Raw genomic sequence first — 25607 nt, 5'->3', positions numbered from 1 at the left:
CTGCTGCCTTCCTCGAATAAAAGAACCACATCAGCTATCCTCCAGTCATTTGGCACTTCATGAGTGACCAGACAAGTATTAAATATAACCATCAGGGTCCTAGCAGTCTCCTCCCTTACCTCCCATGGCAGCGTGGGATACATCTTATCAGACCCTGGTGATTTATGCACCTTAATGCTGGCTAAAACATCTCATACCTCCTCTTTATTAATTTAAAGTTTTGGAGAACCTCACAATCCCTGCTACAATCTGCGCACACAGATGAATGCTAGGTTAGATGTTAGAGGGTGATTCTTGTCCCAGAACATCGGAGATTTGTGAACCTGGCAGGAGTCACAATAAATATCAGATATCCTTTTTAAATCTGTCAGAGTTGCACTTGGTACAAAGACGGATTTGACGTTTTAAATCAATAAAGTTGCAGACTCGTTGCATTCAAAAACTTAGTGGTTTTCTTCAGTAAAAGCATGGGAAATGCAACCCCCATAAACACCTTAGTATCCTCATCATAGAATCCCCACAGTGCGGAAATAGGCCCTTCGGCCCAACAAGTCCACATTGACCCTCAGAGCATCCCACTCAGACTCATCCTCCTAAACTACAAATCCCTGAACACTATGGGCAATTTAGCATGGCCAATTCACCTAATCTGCACAAGTTTGGACTGTGGGAGGAAACCCAAGCAGACACGGGGGGAACGTGCAAACCCCACACAAATAGTCACCTGAAGATTGAATCGAACCAGGTCCTCGGCACTGTGAGGCAACAGTGCTAATCACTGAGCCACTGCAATCCCAAAATCTTCCACGTTGAACGTTCTGTGCAATGTATGTTAACATGCTGCCCATAAGCCATTATCCCAAGATTTGTCTGTGATCGATTCACATGTAGAACATCAAAGACTAAACATTGCCCACTGAATTTGGGAAAAATAGAACAAGTTGTACCCAAACAAGAAGAGAGACAAGAAAACTATTTCCACATTTCTTCTGCATGCAAAATGAAATTTATTGTTGAGGGGGTTGCAAGACTGTTTTTGCTCATCACAATTTAAAAAGAATGAGTAACTAAAGTCATCATCATTCTTTTAAAATTCTGTTTAAGCAAAGGGTCTAAGCAGGAGCTTTTCCCATCAACTAGTGACAGCATTCGTGGAATTAAAAACCTAGCCTAATAGTGACTATTGTAAACACTGTTGATTAGGGAAGGTGGTGGCCTAGTGGTATTCTTGCTGGACTGTTAATCCAGAGAACCAGGTAATGTTCCAGGGACCTGGGCTTGAATCCTGCCATGGCACATGGTGGCATTTGAATTTAATAAATATCCAGAATTAAGAGTCTAATAATGACTGTGAATCAATTGTTGGAAAAACCCATCTGGTTCACGAATGTCCTTTAGGGAAGGAAACTGCCATCCTTACCTGGTCTGGCCTACATGTGACTCCAGACCCACAGCAATGTGGTTGACCCCGAACTGCCCTCTGGGCAACAAGGGCTGCTTAGCCAGTGATGTCCTCGACCAGCAAATGAATAAGTTAACAAACATTTTTTTGAATCTTACACCACAGTAAAAATAAGTAATTCAGCCAGCGGCTCCAGTTTGAATTAACCACAGAAATGTCTGGACCGGAGAGAAATATAACAGGATGCTTATTCATTTTCATTCATTTTATACTCTCACAAAGTCAAAAGTCCCACTACTGTGTGTATAATAAAGGTACATATTGTTGAGGACAGATTGTGAGTTATAAAACTAATCTCTCTCCGTTTTCACCATCTATCAATGAGCGGATTGTGATTTAACATTTCTCCCTTTTTAAGCAATGGTAGCATATTTTCCCACTCCCTGTTTATGTAATCTGACATCATAAGGATTGCAACAACACTGCTATAGGATTAAGCTAGAAGTAGGGTATGTTTCACACATGGGGAGAATATATTGCAACACAGGTACATTTACAGACATACAAGGAGAGGTTGATTCAAAAAAAGATAAGAAGATTTTTCAATTAGCAACCACCCAAGTACAAACGAACCAAGGGGTATGGATGTAAGAGTTTGAAGCAGTAAAGGATATTCAAGACTGCTCCCCATCAAAAGCAATTCGTTACAAATTCCCAACAGTTACCTTGACTTTACATCCACACAGCCTGCTTCCTGTAAGGGCTCCATTCTACTTTCTCAGATTCTCCTTCTCCGTTTCATGGATCCTGATGATACTACCTTCTGCAGCAGTGTCTCAGAAATGACCATCTTTTTCCCCAATGCCAGGATTCCAACTCCCCTGGTCACAGGGTCTTTAGCTGTACCTGACCCACGTCCCCACACTTCTGCCCTCACACCTTTTATTCCTTCTCACAATAATTTTGCGTCCCCTTGGTCCTCATTCCCATCCCACCAGCTTCCACATCCAGATTGAATTTTTAAAAAGTCTGGAATTGAAAACCTGGCCTAATAGTGACTATTGCAAGCACTGTTTGATTGTTTTAAAACCCATCTGGTTCATCTGCCACTTAAGCCCTGGTCTGATCTACATGTGACTCCAGACCCAGAGCAAAGTGGTTGATTCTCAACTGCCCTCTAGGCATTTAAGGATTGATAATAAATGTTGGCTAAGCCACTAAAGTCTGCATCTAATAAGAAATTAAAATATATACCTGCTCATTAATGTTTGTGTTTTTAAGATGGTGTCTAAAAGTCCAAAGTTGGAATTAGCAGTCTGAAATTGATTTGTGGGGATGATTTTTTGGCAAGCCAATTGTCGAGGAGCTTTATGTAACTTTTCTTTTTAAAAAAATGTCTCTTTTTTTTGAAAAACTTCTGAGACAGCTTTTCCAAAATTCAAAGTATGAAAATAGCAACATAGGAACAGGTTGGACCATTTAGCTGTTTCAGCCTGCTTCACTTTTAATATGATCATGGCTGATCATCTAGCTCAGTGATAGTAGGAACTACAGATGCTGGAGAATCTGAGATAATCAGGTGTAAAGCTGGATGAACACAGCAGGCCAAGCAGCATCATAGGAGCAGAAGAGATGACGTTTTGGTTTCGGAAGAAGGGTCTCGGCCTGAAACGTTAGCTTTCCTGCTCCTATGATGCTGCTTGGCCTGCTGTGTTCATCTAGCTCTACAACTGGTCATTTAACTCAATACCTTGTTCCTGGTATCACCATATAGTATTTGATCCCTTTAGCCCTAAGAACCGAATCTAGATCTTTCTTGAAAATATTCAACACTTTGGCCTCAACTACATTCGGTGGCAGAGAATTACACAGGCTCACCACTCTCTAGGCGAAGAATTTTCTCTCAATTCAATCCTCAATAGCCTGCCCCACATCCTTAAACAGTGCTTCCTGGTTCTGAACTGCCTGGTCTTTGGGAACATACTTCCTATGTTCACCCTGTCCAGTCCTATTACAATTTTATAGATTTGTATGAGATCCTCCATCATTCTTCTAAACTCCAATGAAGGTAGTCCTGACTGATCCAGCATCTCTTCAAGGATCAGTCCTGCCATCTGAAAAATCAATTTGGTAAACTTTTGTTGCAATCCCTCCATAGCCAAAGCAACCTTTCTCAGATAAGGAGCCCAAAACTGCACACAATACTCTAGGTTTGAAATCACCAAGGCCCTGCATAATTGCAGCAGAATGTACCTGCTCCTGTACACAAAACCTCTTGCTATGAGGCCATCATACCATTCACCTTCTTCACCACTTGTTGCACTTACACGGTTATCTTCAGTGACTGTTAAAGAAGAGCACCCAGGTCTCATTGCATCTCCCCCTTTCCCAAACTATCACCATTCAGATAATAATCTGACTTGCTGTTTTTGCTACCAAAGTGGATAACCTCACATTTATCCACATTATACTTTATTTGCCCCTGTATTTGACCAGTTCCATCCAGCCTTGTGTCATCTGCAAACTTGGAGATATACATTTAGTCCCCTCATCTAAATCTTTAAAATACACTAGAATGGCTGGGCCCAAGAACTGTTCTCTGTGGTACCCCACTAATCACTGGCTGCCTCTTAGAAAAAGATCCGTTTAATTCTACTCTTTGTTTCCTGTCTGACAACCAGATCTCTAACCATGTCAGTACGCTACCCAATCTAATGTGTTTTAATTTTACGTACCATTCTCTCATGGGGGACCTCACTGAACGTCTTCTGAATGTCCAAGTAAAACATGTCCATTGGTTTCCCGATCAATTCTGCTGATTACATCCTCAAACAATTTCAATGGATTTGTCAAACATGACCTCCCTTTCATAAATCCATGCTGGCTCTGTCCAACCCTGCCATTGTTTTCCAAGTAATCTAATGAAATTAAATGGCAGAGCAGACTTGAAGGGCTGAATGGCCTGCTCCTGTTCCTATTCTCTAGGTTTCTATGTATATGAAGCATTAATTGTTTGGCTGATGCTAACTGTTGCCTAGCTTCTTGAAGGCTGCTACTTAGTCCAGTCACAGGTTGTGGCAACCAAACTTGTAATTTCAAAGTAGTCACTAAATATATAGACATATATCTATCAAGCATTTCTTCCTTTAATCTGCTTGTAACAAAAATTAGAGAGAAAGTCACAAATCAAATGCTACTTAGATGACTGTGTCATTCCGATGACTACACAGGTATTAGACTTTAGGGTGGCATGGTGGCTCAGCAGTAGCATGGCTGCCTTACAGCACAAGAATCCTGGATTTGATTCCATCCTCGGGTGACTATCAGTGCAGAGTTTGCACATTATACCTGTGTCTGCGTCAGTTTCCTCCAGGTGCTCAGGTTTCCTCCCACAGGTTAGATGGATTGGCTGTGGTAAATTGTCCATAATATCCAGGGATGCGCAGGTTTGGTTGATTAACCATGGGAAATGCAGGAATATCAGGGGATGTGGAGTCTGGCTGGGAAGGTCTTTGACCATCAGTGTGGATTGAATGGGCCTAATGGCCTGCTTCCACACTGCAGGGATTCGAAGTAATACAGATAGCTTTGTAAAAAATTTCAGTTGTTTTAATAGATTAGATAAGACATTAAGTTAATGAGTTACAGTTAATAAATATTAACACCAGACAAGGTCAACAGCTCTTGGTTATAAGAAAAACTCTGATTAGGCACATACCAGTTGAACTTAACATCAGTCAGCTAGAATATGCATTAAGACTGTGGTGAATGTGAAAGGGAGAAAATTTGATAGCTACTGATAACAGTTACAGAGGTTGAGATATGTTATTGACCAGCCAAGATGGAACAGTCCAGAGCCACATTTTTCAAAGCCCAGTGTTCCTCAGGGCCACCTTTCAAGACCATCTGCTGCCTCCTTTGTTGAAAATCAGCAACCTGCTGTGCTGCTGCACTGAGGGAGCAAAGGCAGACAGAGAGCAGGCACTAAGTAATGTGCACAAATTTGGCTTGTAATGTTTATTTTGTGGTTACTTTTTTTTGCATTAGAGTCAATAAGAGCGGACAGGCAAGGAAAAGGATTGTTGGTGAATGGGGATTAATATTGTGGTTGCTGATATTACATTTGGATAAACTCTGCACAGGCAGCCAGTCATAAATGGACTGTTTACATGGTCGCCACCCTTTGTCTGCTTCCTCATTCTGCAATTGCTTCTTCATATGACCCTCCTTCTCCCTCTCATACCTTTGCTCTTAACTGCTCACCATGTAGCTGCTGACAAGAGCTAGCTCAATAACGACAAGTATGCTGCAGAACACCATAAGCCCGGACACTTATTTTGCTGCATTCTGATAAAGATAGTGGATGGCAGACTACAAGATGTTACAATTATCTCCGGTTCCAGTTTGAAAGAAACAAAGTTCATCACAATGATCTGCATGCCAGGCGCTGATAATGTGAACCTTGCTTTCCACTGAGGCTTCAAAAGTTGTTGATTTAGTGAGGACATCCTTGCAGAAAATACTAAACACATCATTTCTCACCAAGGCTCAGGTAGGTGACTTATTTCCCCAACAGCCTGGTTGAATCTTCCCTCCTGCCAGTCTTCTCTTTCTCTCATCCTCCTGTCTCTTCTAGCAGTTTGCCCACTTTTTGTTCTCCTTTCATTCTCAATATCATGCTGTATTCCAAGGGTCATGCTAACTGGTACAGCCTTCTCTCAGAGTAATTGGTTTGTACAGGAGCCTTGAACTTGGCAAATACTCTTTCAGCGCTTGCTACAACACTTCCTCTATACTCTCAGAATTTAAAACAAGTATAGGAAGTGCCAAACACTTGTAGAATCAAAGCAGCAGCCAGAAGGAAGCAGTCAGCAACAAATATAATTGATATGATAAAGTAATCAAATCAAGCCAATGTAGGATAAGGAAGGGAGAGTAATGTTAAGCTAAGCGAAGAAAGCTCGAACCTAAGTAAATAAGAAAGTAATAATTAAATAAGCTTTTTGTTGGTTTTATTGTTTTTATGGCCTCGTTAACCTACTTTAAGTAATTAATTAAGACTAGGGTTAAGGTTAAGACATGACAGCATAGGTTGGTTGAGTGGCCTGTAATATGTAAGAAGTCTGGGACCCCATTGGTGTCTTGGACAATTATATGTGCAAGAACTGCTTCCAGCTGCAGAAACTTGAACCTCATTTTTCAAAGCTTAGGCAACAACTGGATACCCTGAGGAACACCTGTGAAGCTGATGTATAGCACATTCAGAGAGGTGGTCACATCATAGCTTAAGGGCCTGGGGGATGAAAGGGAATGAGTAACCACCAGATAGAGGAAGAGAAAGAGGCAGCTACTGCAGGAGTCCCCTAAGGTGCCAAACACAATCTGTTTTCCATTTTGGAAGATACTCAGGGCATTGTTTCCTTAGGGGATTGCAGTCTGAGCCATGTTTATGGCACCGTGACAACTCAGGAGGGAAGGAAACTGAAAGGATGGATGATAATGATGGAGAAGCCATTAGTTATGGAAAAGGACAGGTTTCTCTGTAACCATCAACATGACTCCAGAATGAAATATTGCCTCCTTGAGGAAGGATATTGTAAAACTTGAAAGGATACAGAAAAAATTTACAGGGATAGTGCCAGGTTTGGAGGGTTTGAGCTATTGGAAGAGGTGGAATAGATTGGGGCTATTTTTTCTGGACCATCAGAGGCTAAGGTGTGACCTTACAGAGGTTTATAAAATCATGAGGGCCATGAATAGGATGAATATTTAAGGTCTTTTCCCCAAGATAGGGGAGCCCGGAACTGGAGGGCTTAGTTTTAAAATGAGGGGGGAAAGGTTTAAAAGGGACCTATGGGGTAGCTTTTTCACTCAGAGGATGGTGTGTGTGTGGAATGAGCTGCCAGAGGAAGTGGTAGAGGCTGGTATAATTACGACATTTAAAAAGCATCTGGTCGGATATATGAATAGGAACGGTTTAGAGGGATATGGACCAAATGCTGGGAAATGGGACCAAAATTATTTAGGATTTTTGGTTGGCATAGACGAGTTGGATCGAAGGGTCTGTTTCCATATTGTACAGCTCTATGACTCTATGGCTTATAACTACTGAGGGGCATTATTATGGGTGGGGAGGGGTTGTGGTGTTGAAAAGCCAGAGGTTTGATCCATTTTGGTATGAATGAATTAGGTGGGAAGGAGAATGTGGTCATGTAATCAGAATTTAGGAGACATTAATAGACTCAGACACGGCTGACTGGAACAACTGGTTGGCAAGACAAAGACTAATTGAGGGCTACCTTCAAAGGGGAGATGGTTCAGATACAATCGAGGTATCTTCCCTCAAATTGGAAATGTAGAACAAACAAATCCAACGATCCTTGGATGGCAAAAGAAATAGAATTTAAGATAAAAGAGAAAAAGTGTATTACAGTAGGTATCTCAATAAAATGACAACCAAGATGAATATCAAAGGTTCAGAGTTAGCTGAAAATGCAAATAGAGAATTGAAGAAGAATTATGAGAAAAGACTGGCAGTTAACATAAAGGAGTGCCTCAAGGTCTTCTGTTGACTCTAATTAGTACAAAAAAAATGGCAAAAGGGCTGATTAGGGACCAAAGAGGGAATTCACATCAAGTGGCAATGTGCATGGCTAATGTGTTAAATGAATTCTTCTCATTTGTCTTTACAGGGCGTGGTGATAGACGAAACAACCATAGTGTTCAAAATTGATAAGGGAGGAGGATTGATTAGAGTGTAGGCAATTAAATTTGACGAGGTACCGGCACCAGACGAGATGCATCCAAGAATTTGGAGGAAGTGAGAGTGGAAATTGCAAGGGCAGCTACCATAATCTTTCAATCTTCCCAAGACTCAGGGGAGGTGTCAGAAGACTTGAAAATTGCAAACATTACAGCCTCATTCAAGAGTTGTTGTAAGAATAAGCTCGGCAATTACAGACTAGTCAATTTAAGTTCTGTGATGGGGGGAGGGGTTCACAGAGACAATTATTTGGGGTAGAATCAGTTGTCACATGGGAAAAAGTTGGTTGATTAGAAAGTATCAGTGTGGTTTTCTCTCGGGGAAATTATGTTTAACTAGTTCTGAGGAATCAGCTCTAAGGAAGGGCCACCAGACCCGAAAAGTTAACTCTGATTGTTTTCTTCACAGATGTTGCCAGGCCTACTGAGCTTTTCCAGCAACTACTATATTTTTTTCCTGATTGACAGCATCTGCAGTTCTTTCAGTTTTTACTCAGTATTTAACTCACTGCCACATCTCTTCTAGGCATGCCCAACTTGAAGAAGCTTTGTTCCTCTCTCCAATAGGATTTCCATTCCAATCTTTCTCTTGTCCACCCACATTAATTTCACTGTCAGTCCTGGTGTTTGACCAAGTAGTTGCTAAAACTTATTTCCAAAGCCATATCGTATTCCTCAGTGACTGCCTTCAAATCAGACTCCACGTAGATTCTAACTTGAAGTTTCATCTACTGTTCCTATTATCTTTGAAGTTTCATCCCTCATATTTTGAATCCTCCCCAGGATCACAGATATTTCATCTCTTCCTATCTTGACTCAGGCTTCTCTCTCCTGGTCCAATCCCAACCCACGTACATCTGTGATTCCTCTGATACTTTATGCAGATTTCAAAACTTCCAGTTTGCAGATTCCAGCTGCCTCCTCTTCACTTGTACAATCCCTTTACTCGTCCATTCCCCACCAGGAGGGTCTTAGGGCTCTCTGCTTCTTCCTGGAGCAAAAGCTTGAATCTCCCCCAACCCTTCTCCGCTTGGCCAAACTAGTCCTTTAAAAAAATTGAGTTCTGAGGAAGGGCCACTGGACCTGGACTGATTTTTTTTTTCACAGATGCTGCCAGATCTGCTGAGCTTTTCCAGCAACTTCTGTTTTTGTTCATATTTAATGAACTTGTTGAAGTTTTTTTTAAAGCGGTAACAGAAAGGCTTGATTAGAGTAATGTTACTGATGTAGTGTGTATAGATTTCCAGATGGGATTTGAAACTGTGCCACGCAACAGATTTGTGAGGAAAGTTATAGGTCATGGATGAGAAACGAACAGTACAACATGGATACAGAATTGTCTGAGTGGTAAGATACAGAATGTAATGGTCATTGGATACTTCTTGAGCTGGAGAAAGGTTTATGGTGGATTTCCCCAGGATTTATTATTGAGACCCTTGCAATTCATGATAAATAAATGATCTAGATCTTAGCATAAGGGGAACAATTTCAAAGTTCACTGATAATATGAAACTTGGAAAAAGTATAAACTATGTAAACAGTGTACAACTCTCAAACGATCTAGACAAGTTGGTGGAGTGAGCAGATAGATGGCAGATGATTTTCAATGCAGAGAAGCATGAAGTGGCGCATTTTGGTAGGAAGAACATAGAAAGATGACATAAAATAGGAGGTTTTAATATAGAGTTCTAGAGGAGGTGCAGGAGCAGAGGGGCCTTGTTGTTTTATGCACAGATCATTGAAGGTATCAATACTGGTAGAGGCAGTGGTAAGTAAAGCATACAGCATTCTCAACCTTATTAATAGTGGCATAGACTACAGGAGCAAAGACGTGATGTTGAACTTGTCAGACCTGGAATATTGTATGCTGTTCTGGGTGTAACATTATTGGAATGGTGTGAATGAACTGGACACAGTGTAGAAGAGATTTAGAAAAATGGTTCTAGGGATAAGAAACGTGGATTATGAGGTTAGACTGAAGAAGTTAGGATTGTTAACTTTGGAGAGAAGAGATATGATAAAGGCTTTCAAAATCATGAATGGGCTGGATACAGTACATAGGAAGAAACTGTCACTGACTAAAAGGAACAAGAATGAGGGACACAGATTTAAAGAGATTTGCAAATGAATATGACAATGCTAAACTGTGACTTGACCCAAAAACATGCCACTAAAATAGACACCATTTTGCAGTTCAAAAGATGTTTAAATGCACCCATAAAACAGGCAGAATCACAGCCTGAGTCATTCAATAAGGAAGTGTGGATGTCTACATGATGTTGTTTTTGGAACAAGTTGCTTTTCTCCTGCTAATTATGGTGTAAAGGAGCAGATTGTCTGAATACTGTAATCAAATTTGTCATATGCTTAGTCTATGATAATGAAACCCCAGTAATGCATAAGATGCACCACGAGCAAAGAAAGCAGCTCACCTTCCCCCTCCCCCCATCATCTCAAGCACAAGTAGGGATAGGCAATTAATGGTAAACAGCCAGTGATGCCCATATCCCAAAGGTGAATAAAAAAAAACACATTTTTAACTTGACATTTAATTTTTCTAAAACATCACAGGAAGATGATAGGACAAGAAGCTTGAGAGGTGCAAGATGTTAATGCCATTTATGATGACATTATGCCACATGTGTGTTATCTTCTAAAATACATGCATGCATTTTAGACTCGGGGAAACATAATGTGTTAATCTCATATCAGATTTGCTTGATCAGCCGTGTGAACATATCTACATATTGCACATTGAGTCACCCAAACGTTCCACCAACTGTTCATTTTGTAACCAGTCCTTTGTTGGGATTGGTGAGTGAGAGTTTCTGAAGAAATCAGGTTTTGCATTGTGTTGGCTTCTCACCAGCTTGTTTGTTAACTCTGGCACAAGTTTAGAAGAGGAACTGAAACATCAGTGATAAAAATGATAAAATAACTGATAACTGAACAAATGATAACTGCTCTAAATGAAAAACAGATATGCTGTCTATGCACAGCAGGTGTGTATGCATCTGAAAAGACTAAAATCAGATTAATGTTTTGGTTCCAATCCCTTTGACTGAACTAATAAAAAATCAGTGCCGGACTGATTGAGAAGTAATTAAAATGTTGTGTGCTCGTGTATCATAGCAACTTCTCTATGGTGTATTTACACAATCTATTCAATTTCTCCTGGCTGCAGTTTTTGCACATCAACAAATGTTATGATGAGTCTCACAATTTTGTACACCCTGGGTAGAGCAAAGCTGTTGAGACCATATATTAAATTATTAAACATAGAGATGGCAGCCAGTTCAACCAATCATTCATAATGGATAGAAAATCCAACACGCTCAGACCCTTCACATCCAGCAGCACAAACCTTACCTCTCTTTTGACAATTCTGTGATACACTGGTGTAAGTCACACACTTAAGGCTGCTGTGAATTTATTTCAGACTTCAGTCAGTCTTTTCTACTGAATTTGTGTTCTAATTTTTATGTACTTCCTCTTCCTTTTCTTGAAGGGTACAAGGAATCCTCTCAAGTGACCATTCTTAATGTTTTCACTGTGACATTGAGTGTTCGCAGTTTATTTGATTGTGAACTTGTGGGATACAGGTCATTCTCACGTCATTGGACATAAATGGAGCTAAAACTCTTACTTGACTCAAATACTCTCTATTCTTGCACTGAGGTCATTCACAATGCATGTAGTTATTTTATATTAATCCATTTCCTTTCCTTTCAAACAATGGCAATTGCCATTCTGTGACCATCTTTCATTGCATATGTGCAATATAAGTATATGCTCACTGCTCACAAGTGAGCATATGCTTGTATTGCACATATGCATTGAAAGATAGTCACAGAATGGCAATTGCCATTGTTTGAAAGGAAAGGAAATGGATTACCATAATTTGAAGGCAAAAAATTATTTTATGTATTAATTACAATATCACAGAAGAAATTTGGATTTGTTTAATGCACAACACCATGGAAATAGCCATGCAAAACCAGTAATACTTCTTTATCTGCTAAGTAAACTTAATTTATTAACACACATTTTAATTTAACATAAGTATGTATAAACTAGTGTCTGCTCCCACACCACCTTTTGCAAAAAATCATTACATAGAATATGCAGCACTGAAAGAGAAAATTCAAATCAACTAGTCTGTGTTGATCTCCTTCCATTATATCACCAGTTAGTATAATACAAAAATTGCACAACCCATTATTAAAGAAAGAAACATGCTATGTCTATGAGGAATGCCAAGTTGAACAGTTGGCAAATTGACTCTAATTGATTGACACATTGACATGGAAAATTCTCCAGGCAGCTACTGCCACCCATCTTTTTGTTTCATCCCAATCTGACCTAGTACCATTTGCCAGCATTTTGCCCATATCCCTCTAAACCCTTCCTATTCATATATTCACGCAGATAACTTTTATATGGTGTAATTGAACCTCCTTCTGCCACTTCCTCATTGAAAGATATAAGTTTCCGAGGAGGCTTGACAGGGAAAATGTTAAGAAGATGCTCTCACTACAGTGTGCAGTTCTGATTGTCACACTGTAGGAATCTGATTGCACTAAAAATGGTGCTGAAGAGATTCACCAGGATGTTGCTTGGGTTGGAGCAATTGAGCTATGAAGAGGGACTTGATAAACTAGAATGCTTTCCTTAGAGCAGCAAAGGCTGATTGAGGTGTACAGATTTATGCGGAGCATACATAGAGTAGATAGGAAAATACTCTTAGTAGAAGCATCAATAACCAAGAGACACAGTTTTAAAGTAAGAGATAATAGGTTTGGAGAGGATTTGAGAAAAACAGTGTTCAGGCGCAGAGTGGTATGTATCTGGAACTCTCCGCCTAAGAGGGTGATAGAAACAAGAACCTTTGAGACCTTTGAAAACTATTTAAATGAGCACTTGAAATACCAGAGTATACAAGACTGCAGGTCAAGTGCTGGAAAATGAGATGGAAATGAGCTGTGTTGGATGGCATCTTTCCATGCTGTGTAAACTCTACGACTCTAGTGAGTGAGGGAACCTGAAAACAGAGGATATAGTTACAAAATAAGGGGAAATTCATTCAAAATGCAGATATGAAGGAATTTCTTGTCTCAGAGAGTAGTGAATGTCTGGAAATATCTACCAAGAGAGTTATGAACTGTGCAATACAGTGCAATGTTACTAATGTTTTAAAATACTACCTCTGACTAAAACTACCTAAAACCTGTATCTTACAAACCTGACACTGTATATATGAAGTTGATGCATATTATGCCTTTCCAGTTTTACATTTTCCTAATATTTCTTCTAAAAAACTTTGTTATCAATTTTCCCCTCTCTTCCACAATTATCAAGGCAATAACTGACCTTAAATCCAGCCTGCGGGGGGAGGTTTATCATGCTGAGTTCAGCTGTGTGCGTAGACATACAGACAGAAACCCTTACTGAGGTGCCACACTACATGGCTATGAATGGCCTGGATGGATTTAGATAACCAGAGGACTTGATGGAGGAAATAGAATGTCAGCAGTGGCCCAGTAAGCCATACAGACAGACAGTCAAATTGGAGCAGACACAGATATCTGTGAAGCTCAATGTCAGGAGTCAACCCCTAAAGATTTTGACAACGTGTTGCAAAATGTTCAGTAGTTTTGCATCAGTGGCAAAGATCTGTGTATCTTTAGTGACCAAATTCTTCTAACCATTAGCCTCAGACTCTGCTCAATTCACCACATTTCCATCACTGACAGATTATCTTCTATAGACAGCATTAGTGAACCAGTTGAGTTTTTGCAACAATCAACAGTGATTACATCGGTGTCATTAGATTAGCATTTAATTCCAGATTTCCTTTGATTTAAGTTTCACAATTTGTCATTATTCAAGCCCATGTCCCCTGATCATTAGCCTGAGTCTCTGGATTACTAGTGCAATCACAATACCACTTTACTACTGCCTTGCCTGTTAGATTTAAAAACAATTCTAAAAGAGTTTGGTGCTTCAAGTGTTTGTTTACAGATACTTCAATCTACAGGGAGTAAGGTAGCAGGTGCTGAAGGAGTTTTAGTTGGTTTCAGGGTTTGTGCGTAAACTAGATGCATGTGCATGAGTGGACGTTCCACTTTCAATACTTTAAGACTCAGAGGATAATCAAGAAGAAGGAGATGGAGGAGAAACATTTTGGGAAAAGGCTATATCCAGCTAGTGCTCAGAAAGAAATTTGACTTCCTGAAGACCGCACAAGGAACAATGTGTGAGACAATGTTCTCACTGAGATCTTACAGCATCAGAGCAGGAATAGGCAGCATCACCAGATACTGAAGGTGACTTCAGAGGTAAAACTTTATAGACCTAGTTCCCAGACTGTATTTGAAGTTATTTGTAAAATCTCATTGGTTGTCATTCACTTTTGTTTAAGGGAGGTTATTCAGGACAATTGCTCAATGAGAATTAAGTTTTATTCTCACTTGCCAGAAAGAGTAACTCCAGAGATTCGCCATAATTTCATCCTTCCTCATAGTGCCATGGAAAGATAAATAACCCTAATCCTGACTCCAGGGAGACAATGCTCCATCCTGGTTGAGATTAGCTAACTTCATGGGGATTGAGGATTACACACAGGGCTTTTGAATTTGTAAGGTTTAGCTACTAACAGGATGAAGTTGCTGATCTTGCAAGGAAGCTTAATGCTGTTCTTCGGTTTGATTTGTCGCTGGGATTTCATTTTTTGCTATGTTTACACTAGAGACCATTAATCAACACCCTCTGCATGTGTTGACTATTTATACAGAAAGTTCGGTCTTTAGCCACTGATGGTGAGTGCAATGGTGCTAGTGAGACTGGAGGATCTGTCTATTGATCTCACTTCTTAAAAAATAACTGATGTTTGTAGCACATAAATCAGACCTACGTCTACCTTAATGGAAAGTGTATGCTTAATAAACATTGAGCCGAACAGATACAAAAGCAAAATATACTGCAGATGCTGAATATTTGAAATAAAAAAACGTTTGAAATACTTGCGGGTCTGGCAGTTCATGTGGAGAGAAAAGGATTTTTCAGGTCTATGACGTCTCATTAATTTCTATCTTTAATCTTTTCTGAAGAATTTTAAACCAGTTAGGGGGCAGGAAGGAGAAAAGGCATGATGTGTGATAGGATTAAAGAGAAGCGATTAAATAACAAGGGATTTCAAGTCATGAGCATCAAAGAGAATGGCTATGGTTACAGCAAAAGCACAAACACTGTGTCCAGAAGATGTGTGAATAGACATACAGTAACAATTTGTAAGCAACATGCAGGGCAGAAACAAGCCAGCAAAAGAAAACAGAAACAAAAATAGCAGAGAATGGGGCAAAGATTATTATGATTGAAAGTTGTTGAACACACTATTAAGTTCAGAAGGCTATAGAGTTGTCTCAAGAGCAGCCGTGGTCCCTCACCTCCTGTTCTTGCCCCAGTGAGGTCCTCTTCCTGCCAGGTGATTATTCTTGATTTGGACTAACCAATGTCACTTTCCACCATTATCCTGAACCTTAAAATGAAAAGGTGACTGTCCCTGAAATGTTCTCCCACTGTCACTTGCTGCACTTGCTGGCCCAACCCATTCCCAAGAATCAGTTTGTAGTACCTCTTTTCCAAGTGGACTGGACACATACTTGCTGTAGGAAATTCCCCTGAACACAATCTAGGAATGTTTATCCCTCACTGCCCCTTACACTACTGCTAACCCAATTGATATATGGTAATTAGAGACCCCATTATACTCTATGATCTTTATACATCTCTGTAACTTCCTTGCAGATGTGTTACTCTATATCTTTTCTAATTGTTAGTGATCTATATATTACACCAAGCAATGTAAAATCTTATTCCTCAGCTCTAGTCAAATTGAATCTGTCCTTGAATGCTCTAAAGTATTCTCTTTCTCCAGGACTGCAATGCTCTCTTTCACCAAAAACACCACCCTTCTCCTTTCTTCACAACTAAAGATTACACTCATATTGCACTCAAAATATTAACTCTGTTTCTTTCTCCAGAGCTGCTGCCAGATCTGCTGGGTTTCTCTAGCACTTTCTGTCTTTAATTTTGTCCAAAATCATGCTTGCAGACTGACCTGATATGTTTGACTAGGCAGTCAGTCAGTCTACATTTGGTCTCCCCAGGGTCGAGGCAATCATGCCATGAACAGCAAATACGGTAAAATGAATTAACAAAAGAAGAAATGAATCGCTGTTTCACTTGTAAGGAGTGTTAGGGACCCTGGGTGCAGACAAGGAAGAAAGTGAAAGGACAGATATTAAATCCACAACATTGTACAGAAAGATCCGACAGGGAAGGGAAATGGTGTTCAGTGTTACTGAAGAGTGATCCAGGGATTGCAGAATTAATGGATCCTTAACATTGTGATGTTTCACAAATGTAAAAGCTGCACTTTAACTTTCTCAATTAGGTGTATCAATGCACAGTAATAGCTATTCCAAATGATAAACTAGGTACTTTAGTGTGGTGCAGTGGCATCAGAGACAACCTGAAAGGTGATAGATTGGCAAAAGAAGAAGTTCAATGAGACCTAGGTGTCCTTGTACACTAGTCACTGAAAGCATGCGCAGCAAGCAGTGAGAAGGCAAGTGGTGTGTTAGCCTTCATTGCAAGAGGATTCAAGTACAAAAGCAGGGATGTCTCGCTGCAATCATACAGGGCCTAGGTGAGACCATACTGTTATATTGGTGCTTGCTTTGGAAAAAGGAATTAAATACCGGGTAATCTATACAGGAACATGTTTAACATGGTCAGACCTCCACAGCCCGTTCCAGATTGGGCTCAAGCTCCGCCCCTCTGGGTCACCTAACCATCTCTCTTAAAAGGGCGGCACCCCAACTACATACATAACACATTCCTGAAGTCTCATGTGCAGGTTTAGTCTCTACATCTGAGGAAGGATGTTTTGCCTATGAAAGGAGTTTACCAAACTGATTCCTGGCATGGCAGAATCTACACATGAAGAGAGGCTGCATTGGTTAGGACTATATTCACTGGAGTTTTAAAGAAAAGTGGAAATCTTGGAAGCAGTTTAACAGTACTAGACAAGATAATCACAAAAATGATGCTCCCGATGATCGGGGAGCTCAGAACCAGGATTCACAGTTTAAAGATACAGGGTAAGCCATTCAGAATTGAGATGAGGGGAATTTTTTCACCGAGAGAGTGGTGGAATTTTCAGTTGCAGAAAGCTATTGAGGCAAAAACATTGAATGTTTTCAAGAAGGAATTAGGTGTAGCTCTTAGGGCTAAAGGGATCAAAGGGAGAAAGGGGGGTCTGAGTTTGATGATCAGCTATGACCATATTGAATGGTGGAGCAGCTTTGAAAGGGTGAATAGCTGACTCCTATTCCCATTTTCTACCTTTCTATGTTTCAAGTATGGACTAACTACATCAGGCTTTCCAAGACAGTAGTGCAACAGATGAGTGATAGGTATGGAATTCGAATAATGCCACTACATTTGAACGTGGAGCTATCACCACACCATCTGAATCTCAAGATGTTACTATATACAAATGTAATCCCAGGAGAAATAACTGCTGTTTTATAGCAGTGCAGTGTTATTGTGCCACATGTTATGGTGTTTTTGTTTTGTTAATTACTTCATGATATGTACAAGTTGTTGGCTCGGCTACCATTTAGTGCTTGTCACTAATTGCTTAGAGGGTACTTAAGAGTCAATCACATTGCTCCTGGTGTGGAGTCACATGCAGCTCACACTGGGCAAGGATAGCAGATTTCCTTCTCTAACAGACATTAATGAACTAAATAAGGTTTTATAACAACCAACAGCGGTTGCTTTGTCATCATTAGGTTAACTTTAATTCCAGATTTTTGTCAATTCAAATTTCATCACCTGCTACACCCATTGGAGGATTCTTTAGAACTTCAGCCTAGGGGTCTGGATTACGAGGTCAGTGACATAAGCATTACATCATCAACTCCCAATAGTATTTAGTAATATTTCTGTAATTCAATGCTGGTAACACATTCAAATGATCGGTTCTTTTCCAATGTGTGTGCGTAGCAATAACGATACAGTACCCATTCAATAACATCAGCATTTTGATGAAGCAGAAACAGAAGCAGATTTAGGCCAACCTCTACATGGGTCAGCACTGCTGAAGCAGCAATACAGTCAGAGTGAACAGTTTGAATCATGGGGCACATCATGTCCATTTTATAGAAGATCAGTCTTAAGCTTTACTTATACATGTATAAAGCTGCTCTGGACACTGCTCTATTCATGTCTTCCAGGTATTAAGGGAAAGACATTTCTTTATCTAACACTACTGCATTGGCCAACCTTGCTTTCCCTGGGCACCCTAGAGCTGCTGGTCTCACAAGTAGCTGCCATCTGTACCTCTCCTGTCCATGCTTGAATTGAATTAGCACTATCTTGCTGGAACTCTGAATTTACACAATGAACTTCCAGCCAATGCCAATGGCAGACAGCAATAACAGAGAAGTGTGGAGCAACAAGATAGCCAGCACAGTATTTGAAGGACAAGGCATCCTGTTGGCAGATGAGTAACACTTATGGAAATGTTTCTGTTGGCAAGTGTCGGAATGCACTCTCGATCACTTGTGGAAGTGTTTTGGTGACTTTGCTAGACTGGGGATGGTAGATGAGTAGGTGACCTGTCCATGGAAAGTTAGCTATGGATAAAGTAGCAGCAGAGATAGTGCTTCTGGATTTGCAGTATTGCAGGAAGAAGAGGAAAAGACTGCAGAGAGAGCAATCTTTGTTCCATGCCTCCTCCTGATTAGAGTCAGACTCCTTCCTGCTCCCTGGTAGTCATTGAAAGATCAGTCAATGTACTCAGAGTCTTGATGTTCATGTATATTGATCAGTCTTTTGTGTACCTTCCATACTGGTTTTCATTGGAGTTCTCTGCCCTAGTACTTATCTGTCACTGCCTTCCAGTGAGCTGATGCACAAACCATCATTAAATCCAGTCCGGCTTGCAGTCATTTATAACTGGTAAATCAACATGTGTTGACTCCATCTCTACCCTAGTCTCTAAGATAAGTGCAACACTAGAATCTCAGCAAGTGGCAGAGAATTGGCCCCTTCATTTAACAGTGCTGCTGCTGTCCTCCTGCCTCCTTGAGCTGTAGTGACTGTTTATGTGGCAGTTCTGGGTTGATGGAAAACAGGAATGCTGAAAGGGAAGATGATTGAGGAAAGTGCTGAAGGTCGGAAACAAAGGGTGCATGATAACACCATCTGCAGCTTGCTCATCATACCAGAGAGCAGGATGAGGCTGTGACAAGAGTTGAGATGGATATGAAGGAGCTCTCATCCTCAATGTTCTTGATGACAGCAAAGATTGCAAATACTATTATTGAAAACTGCAGTCATGCAGCAAAGAACCATCTATTACAGACACCAGGAGATACAAGTGCCCACGTCAGCTCTGTTATGCTTCATTCTAAAATGTGCCATTTTTTCCAACAAGAGTGAAAGTGGAATGGCAGGGGTTTGGTAGCCTTGTGTTTGTGTCTGCTACACCTGAAGAACTGGAGATACATTATAGCAGTTAGAAATGGATATGAAGATGACATCATTGGTGGGTGCATGAGGGTGTAAGGTGTAGTATTGGGGTGTTAGGTATAAGTGCTGAGGGGCGAGAACTGGTAAAGAATGAGTGATGGGGAACAGTAAATTGAGGGTGAGAAGCTGGTGTCATGGCGAGTGAGAGGTATTTCCTAAAGTATCAGACATAATGGGAACTGCAGATGCTGGAGAATTCCAAGATAATAAAATGTTAGGCTGGATGAACACAGCAGGCCAAGCAGCATCTCAGGAGCACAAAAGCTGACGTTTCGGGCCTAGACCCTCTCTGATGAAGGGTCTAGGCCCGAAACGTCAGCTTTTGTGCTCCTGAGATGATGCTTGGCCTGCTGTGTTCATCCAGCCTCACATTTTATTATCTTGGTATTTCCTAAAGGTGCCTTCACTGACTTTGACTACCTCCATGAGGCCATTGGATACTTTATGGAACTGCTGTCAGATCCTGAATTCAGATCCAAAAGCTGACCTTACCAGTTGGCTGGTCTCACTCACTTCTGAGGGTGGTCCTGCGGATCGCCTGTCCTGCGCAGGATCCTTGCATCTCTTCTGCTTCCCAGCTACACCGCGAATAGCTTCAGTACTGCATCCGTTAGTCTGGATGCCTGAGTTTTCGGCTGGTAAGAATTTCTAGTCCAACAATCTTTTGTACCACTTACTCTTAACATAGAGCATAACTTTAAGAAAATATTGGGTGGTTCGTAAAAATGCAGCTGTAAGCTCCTGCTGCGTGCAGAGCTCACAGCAGCATTGAGAATAGGAGATGGGAATTGTAGCCCTTAGCGCTCAAAAATCAGGTTGAATGAATTTTGCATCCTAACTATCTGACCAGCTCTGATGGCACATTGTGGTTTAATCTCTCTCTGCACTCACACCTCTGACTGGAAATCAACTCTTGCGGTCATAGTTTATTTCTAGTTTATTTCTGAGAATTATAAGACTCTGTTAATCATCTGAGTAACCCCGAGCTCTTTAGATTTTTAATAGTAAGGCTATAAGGAAAATACATGATTGCATCTATATCATGATTTTACAGCTTTAAGCTTAATCCATATATACTGTACTTAAAGAAACAATGTCTTCATGAAAAAAAACTTCACAAGCACTTACTGTTCCAACTATATAAGGAGGAGTGAAGTAGTTCCTCTCTTTTAACACTCTTGGTTGGCTACAACAAAGATTGTTCACTCTTTTGATCATTCAGCTCTATCATAATTCAACAAAAATGCAGTTAATTAGCTCAAAATGTTTTAGCATTTTAAAATTACAGACTCAAAGTCTTTTTTTTTGCAATTTCCCTGTTTTGAACCAGCTTTTGAAGGAACAATCTATTTCCACAACTCTAATGTTTTCGTTCGTCATTTGGAGTGTAGAATCTGAGCCCCAAAGTCTACCATCAAACACTTACACATTTATTTCTACTAAAAAAGTAAATTGTCTTGAAATCCACCATTTGGCATGATGAAGGAGATGATACTCAATCCCTGGACATGTCCTTTCAAATGGCCCATCAACAATAACCGTCAAACACATTGATATAAGTGTGTTGTTCCTGTAAGTGAGATATTTATTTGCTATTGTGAACAATGGAAGTTACAAACAAAATCCCATTTAATGGGATGAAGCAATAATACTAGCTACCAGCAAAATTGGTAATTAGTGTTGTTTCAGAGGAATGCAATGTTAAAATTGATTACATGAGAGAAATTCATTTCTGAGAAACAAGTGATCTTTCTGTGCTGCAGCATCCATTAATACACAGATCACTGAGATTTTGCCGGATTGCAGCTTGCTGTGATGCTATATAGGTAGATGTTCCCATAAATAACCTTCACACAGATTTCATCCCCCCCAGCTATAGCTCCCTGTAGTTCAAAAATAGGCATCAATAAACATCAACACAAAATCCAGCTGTTTTGTCTTGTTGAAGACTGACCTTTTAAGCAGACAGTATAAAAGTCAAAATACTTTCTGAATCAGGGATAGATGTGTGGTTCTTACTTTAGAAACAGAAATATTATACATTACACAAACGCATGACAACTAATGTGAACAAATATAAAAATGATGCTTTTGGATTCTATTTTACAATGTAGCGAGCACTGTCCATAATGAAAATTTGTCCATCAAATGTATCATGCTTTGAGTCCAAAAGTCTTGGTGATAAGGCACAACAGCAGCAGAGAAGGAAAGAAAATGAAGCAAATCCTGCTCTCTGGGTCCCACTATCTCTCAGGACATCCTGTTCCATGTTCCCAAGAACCTGCAAGTTGAGAATTGACCTGATTTGGTCTCAAGAAGCCCCACAGCAGAAACCTACCGACCTGAGAAAACATGATCCTTGAATCAAGGGGTAGTCAATGGCAACATTACAATGATGGCTCTGTAAATATTGAAATAATTGTCTGCATAGTGAGTCAAGTTTTATATTCACTACTCAAAACAGAAATAACTTGTATTTATTTAGCACTTATAACGTAGTAAAATGCACTGAGTCAGATCTCAGGAATTTTATTAGATTTTTAGAGACTACATTTAACAATGAGAAAATGAGAGAGACACTAGGACCAGGATTTTGCAGATGATGTCGTTCCTGACCCATTATCTAAGAACGGTGGAAAATGTGTGGCTGCTGATACTGTACATTCCTAGGCCATTAATTTGCTGGAGATGGACTTCTGGCCCTCTCTAAGGTACAAGTCACATTTCAATTCCGGAGCTGCCACAGAAAGTATTGGGGTTACAAGTGATTCTAAGAGACTAAGTCCCAAGAGACCAGATTAACTAAGCATGGGCTATTCATCATCTCCAGGGAAAATAGGAATGGGATGTAAATACTGGCCTAGCCAGGAGTCCAGTGAAGGTTCACCAGACTGATTCCCACAATGGGAGGACTGACATCTGAACAAAAACTGGATTGACAAGGCTTGTATTTGCTGGAATTTAGAAGAATGAGGGGGGATCTCATAGAAATATATAAAGTCCTGACCAGACGGGACAGGCGAGATGCAGGAGGAATGTTGCTGAATTTGGAGAAGGCCAGAACTAGGTGCCATAGTCTAAGAATAAGGAGTAATAAGGACTGAAATGAGGAAGGATTTCTTCGCTCAGAGAGCTGTGAACCTGTGAAATTCTGTCCTACAGGAAGCTGCTGGGACCAGTTTTGTTGGGTATATTCAAATGGGAGCTGGACATGGCCCCTGTAGCCAAAGGGATCGGGGTTTCAGGAAGAGGATGGGAATGAGATTTTGAGATTACATGATCAACTATAATTGTATTAAATGGTGGTATAGGCTTGAAGGTCAGAATGACCTACTCATGCACCTATTTTCCATGTTTCTATGTTTAACCAACAACATCTTCATCTCATGAGCTGTGTGATTTTCATTCAAAAGCAACACTATATGTTTCTTGGAAGTTCCTTTAAGCTCATAGTGAAAACAGACAAATTCATAGAAGTATTGCATCCTTGAAGCTACAGCCATTTTTTATTCAGTGTTGCAGACACATCAGTGATCAACCCACCAATGTTGTTTTTTCTGCTCCTTCTGCATGGCCAAAATTTGTAGTCATGGTGAAGTTGTCATCTGCCAACGTAACACTGATAAGAGAACATCCACCTGATCCTGGAAATTCTGGCAGGATCAATGTGGAGGCGATGGCCTAATGGTATTATCACTGGACTGTTAATCCAGAGACTCAAATAACATTGTGGGGACCCAGAATCAAATCTTGTCATGGCAGATAGTGGAGAGATCTACATATCTGGAATTAAGAATCTAATGATGACCATGAATCCATTGTTGATTGTGGGAAAAACCCATCTGGTTTGCTAATTTTGTTTAGGGAAGGAAGCTGCCATCCTTACTCGGTTTGGCCAACATGTGACTCCAGACCCACAGTAATGAGGTTGACTCTTAACAGCTCAGTGGACAATTAGGGACAGGCAAAAGTTGCTGCCTAGTCAGTAATGTCCTCAGCACATGAGTAAATAAAGGAAAAAAAAGGAAATGTTTCCAATGGACAAAGTCTAGCACTTATACAGAGCTGTTAGAGCTGCAGTTGCCTGCTCGCAACAAACACGTTTTAGATTTTAAACACTGAGAGTTGGCGCATGGGTAGAATGTGGCAGGGGAAACGGATATTACCACAATAAACACCAGCCTCTAGGACAGAAGTTGGAAATCTAGCTGCTGGATTTCCTGCACGGAAGGGTGGTCTTTTCTGCAGCAAAGTTTCCTCTCATGGCAGACAGGCTGAATGGTACCAGCAAGAAGAGTTAACTGTATCTCAATGGTAATCAAACTCCGACAGCAAGTTAGGAAGAAATGTTCTAGCCTGTGAAGGGTTGCTATGGAAATTTTTCTTCATTTACCTAGCTGCTTCCAAAACAATTTTTTAAGAATGCCACTTTGATGGCATTTAAAGGGGAGGCAATGACATAATGGTATTATCACTAGACTAATAATACAGAAATTCAGCTAATGTTCTGGGGATCTGCGTTCAAATCCCACCGTGGTAGATGGTGGAATTTGAATTCACCAAAGAATCTGGAATTGAAGCTCTAATTGTGACCATTGTCAATTATCAGAGGAAAACCCATCTGGTTCACTAATGTCCTTTGGGGAAAGAAATCTGTCCTCCCTATATGGCCTGGCCTACATGTGACCACAGACCCACGGAAATGTAGTAGACTCTTAATCCCCACAGACAATTAGGGATGGGCAATAAATGCTGGTCTAGCCAGAGATGCTTACATCCAGCGGGTGAATAAAAGAAAATAGTGGAGATCGGGAGAGGAAGAGCTCTGACATCTACATAGCAAAATGCTACAAATGTTAAAGTTTGAAATATAACCAGAAAATGCTAGTAATTCTCACCAGGTCCAGCAGTTGAAACATTGGTTGAACTACTTTTCAAATAAAGGCAAAAGGTAAATTCGTAATAGTTCAATAAGACCACAGGGCTGGTCTCTCATTGAAGAGAGAGAGAGAGAGAGAGAGAGAGAGAGACAACTGGCGGTGGTTTAACCTGAGGGCACTTTCCAAATACTGATATACATTAATGATTTTGCAATATATCCTGCAGGAATGACATATTGATTTGAAGACAGTATGGCAGGAATCCATAACATTAACTTGCATTTATATTATATCATTAAAGTAATTAAATGTCCTAAAGTCTTGAACAGAAATATTATCAAAAGATATTTTTGCGAGTAAGCCACACAGTGAATACCAGAGTAGATGAACAAAAACACATCTTGAAGGGCAAGAAGATAGAAGAGAAGGTTAAGGAGGAAATTACAAAACTTAGGGCCAAGGCAGCTGGAAGTATGGTCACCAATGGTAGACCAATTGCAGTTGAGACTGGGCAAAATGGCAGGATCGGCTGAGTGCAGAGAAGAGTGGAGGAAATTTTGGATGAAGAAACTGGAAAGAAATATAGAAGTATTTTAAAGTGGGGGAACAATTTTTTTTTAAGTTGAAGCTTTGTTGGCTGGGGAGCCAAAGTAATGTGTCTGTGAGGTATAAATTCAAATGCAAATTAATGCCCAGTCGTTGAATAGGTGATATTCTTCACCACCCATTTTCTGACCATATCCCTTTGCAAACTGTATAAGATCTGTGTACTTGATTGAAAGATACTCACTAAATATGCGCGTGGAAGTTACAGTTTTTCTATAATCATTTATGCCCTCATAATGAATTCTTAAGGGTGAGTTAAATCTCAATTATTGTTGATCAAACTCCATGGCATGAACAAATAACTCGTATAGGTGTACAATCTCAGTGCTTTTCATTTTCCAGTATAGCTATAG

The 25607-nt window shown here is 40.2% G+C and overlaps 1 long non-coding RNA gene across 1 annotated transcript in view; it reads left to right on the top strand.

The window, feature by feature from the left end:
• The first annotated feature begins 5660 nt into the window (after positions 1 to 5660).
• The window catches only part of LOC125452060 (uncharacterized), an 82182-nt gene continuing 62235 nt past the window's right edge, over positions 5661 to 25607 (top strand). The window contains exon 1 of the long non-coding RNA XR_009445806.1: positions 5661 to 5954. This is a non-coding gene — a long non-coding RNA (uncharacterized LOC125452060). The remainder of the gene's footprint in view (positions 5955 to 25607) is intronic.

This window comes from Stegostoma tigrinum, chromosome 5 (genome assembly GCF_030684315.1).
Source record: "Stegostoma tigrinum isolate sSteTig4 chromosome 5, sSteTig4.hap1, whole genome shotgun sequence".
NCBI lineage: Eukaryota > Metazoa > Chordata > Chondrichthyes > Orectolobiformes > Stegostomatidae > Stegostoma > Stegostoma tigrinum.
The sequence above is the reverse complement of the archived record's forward strand: the minus strand, read 5'-3'. Positions and strand labels throughout refer to the sequence as shown.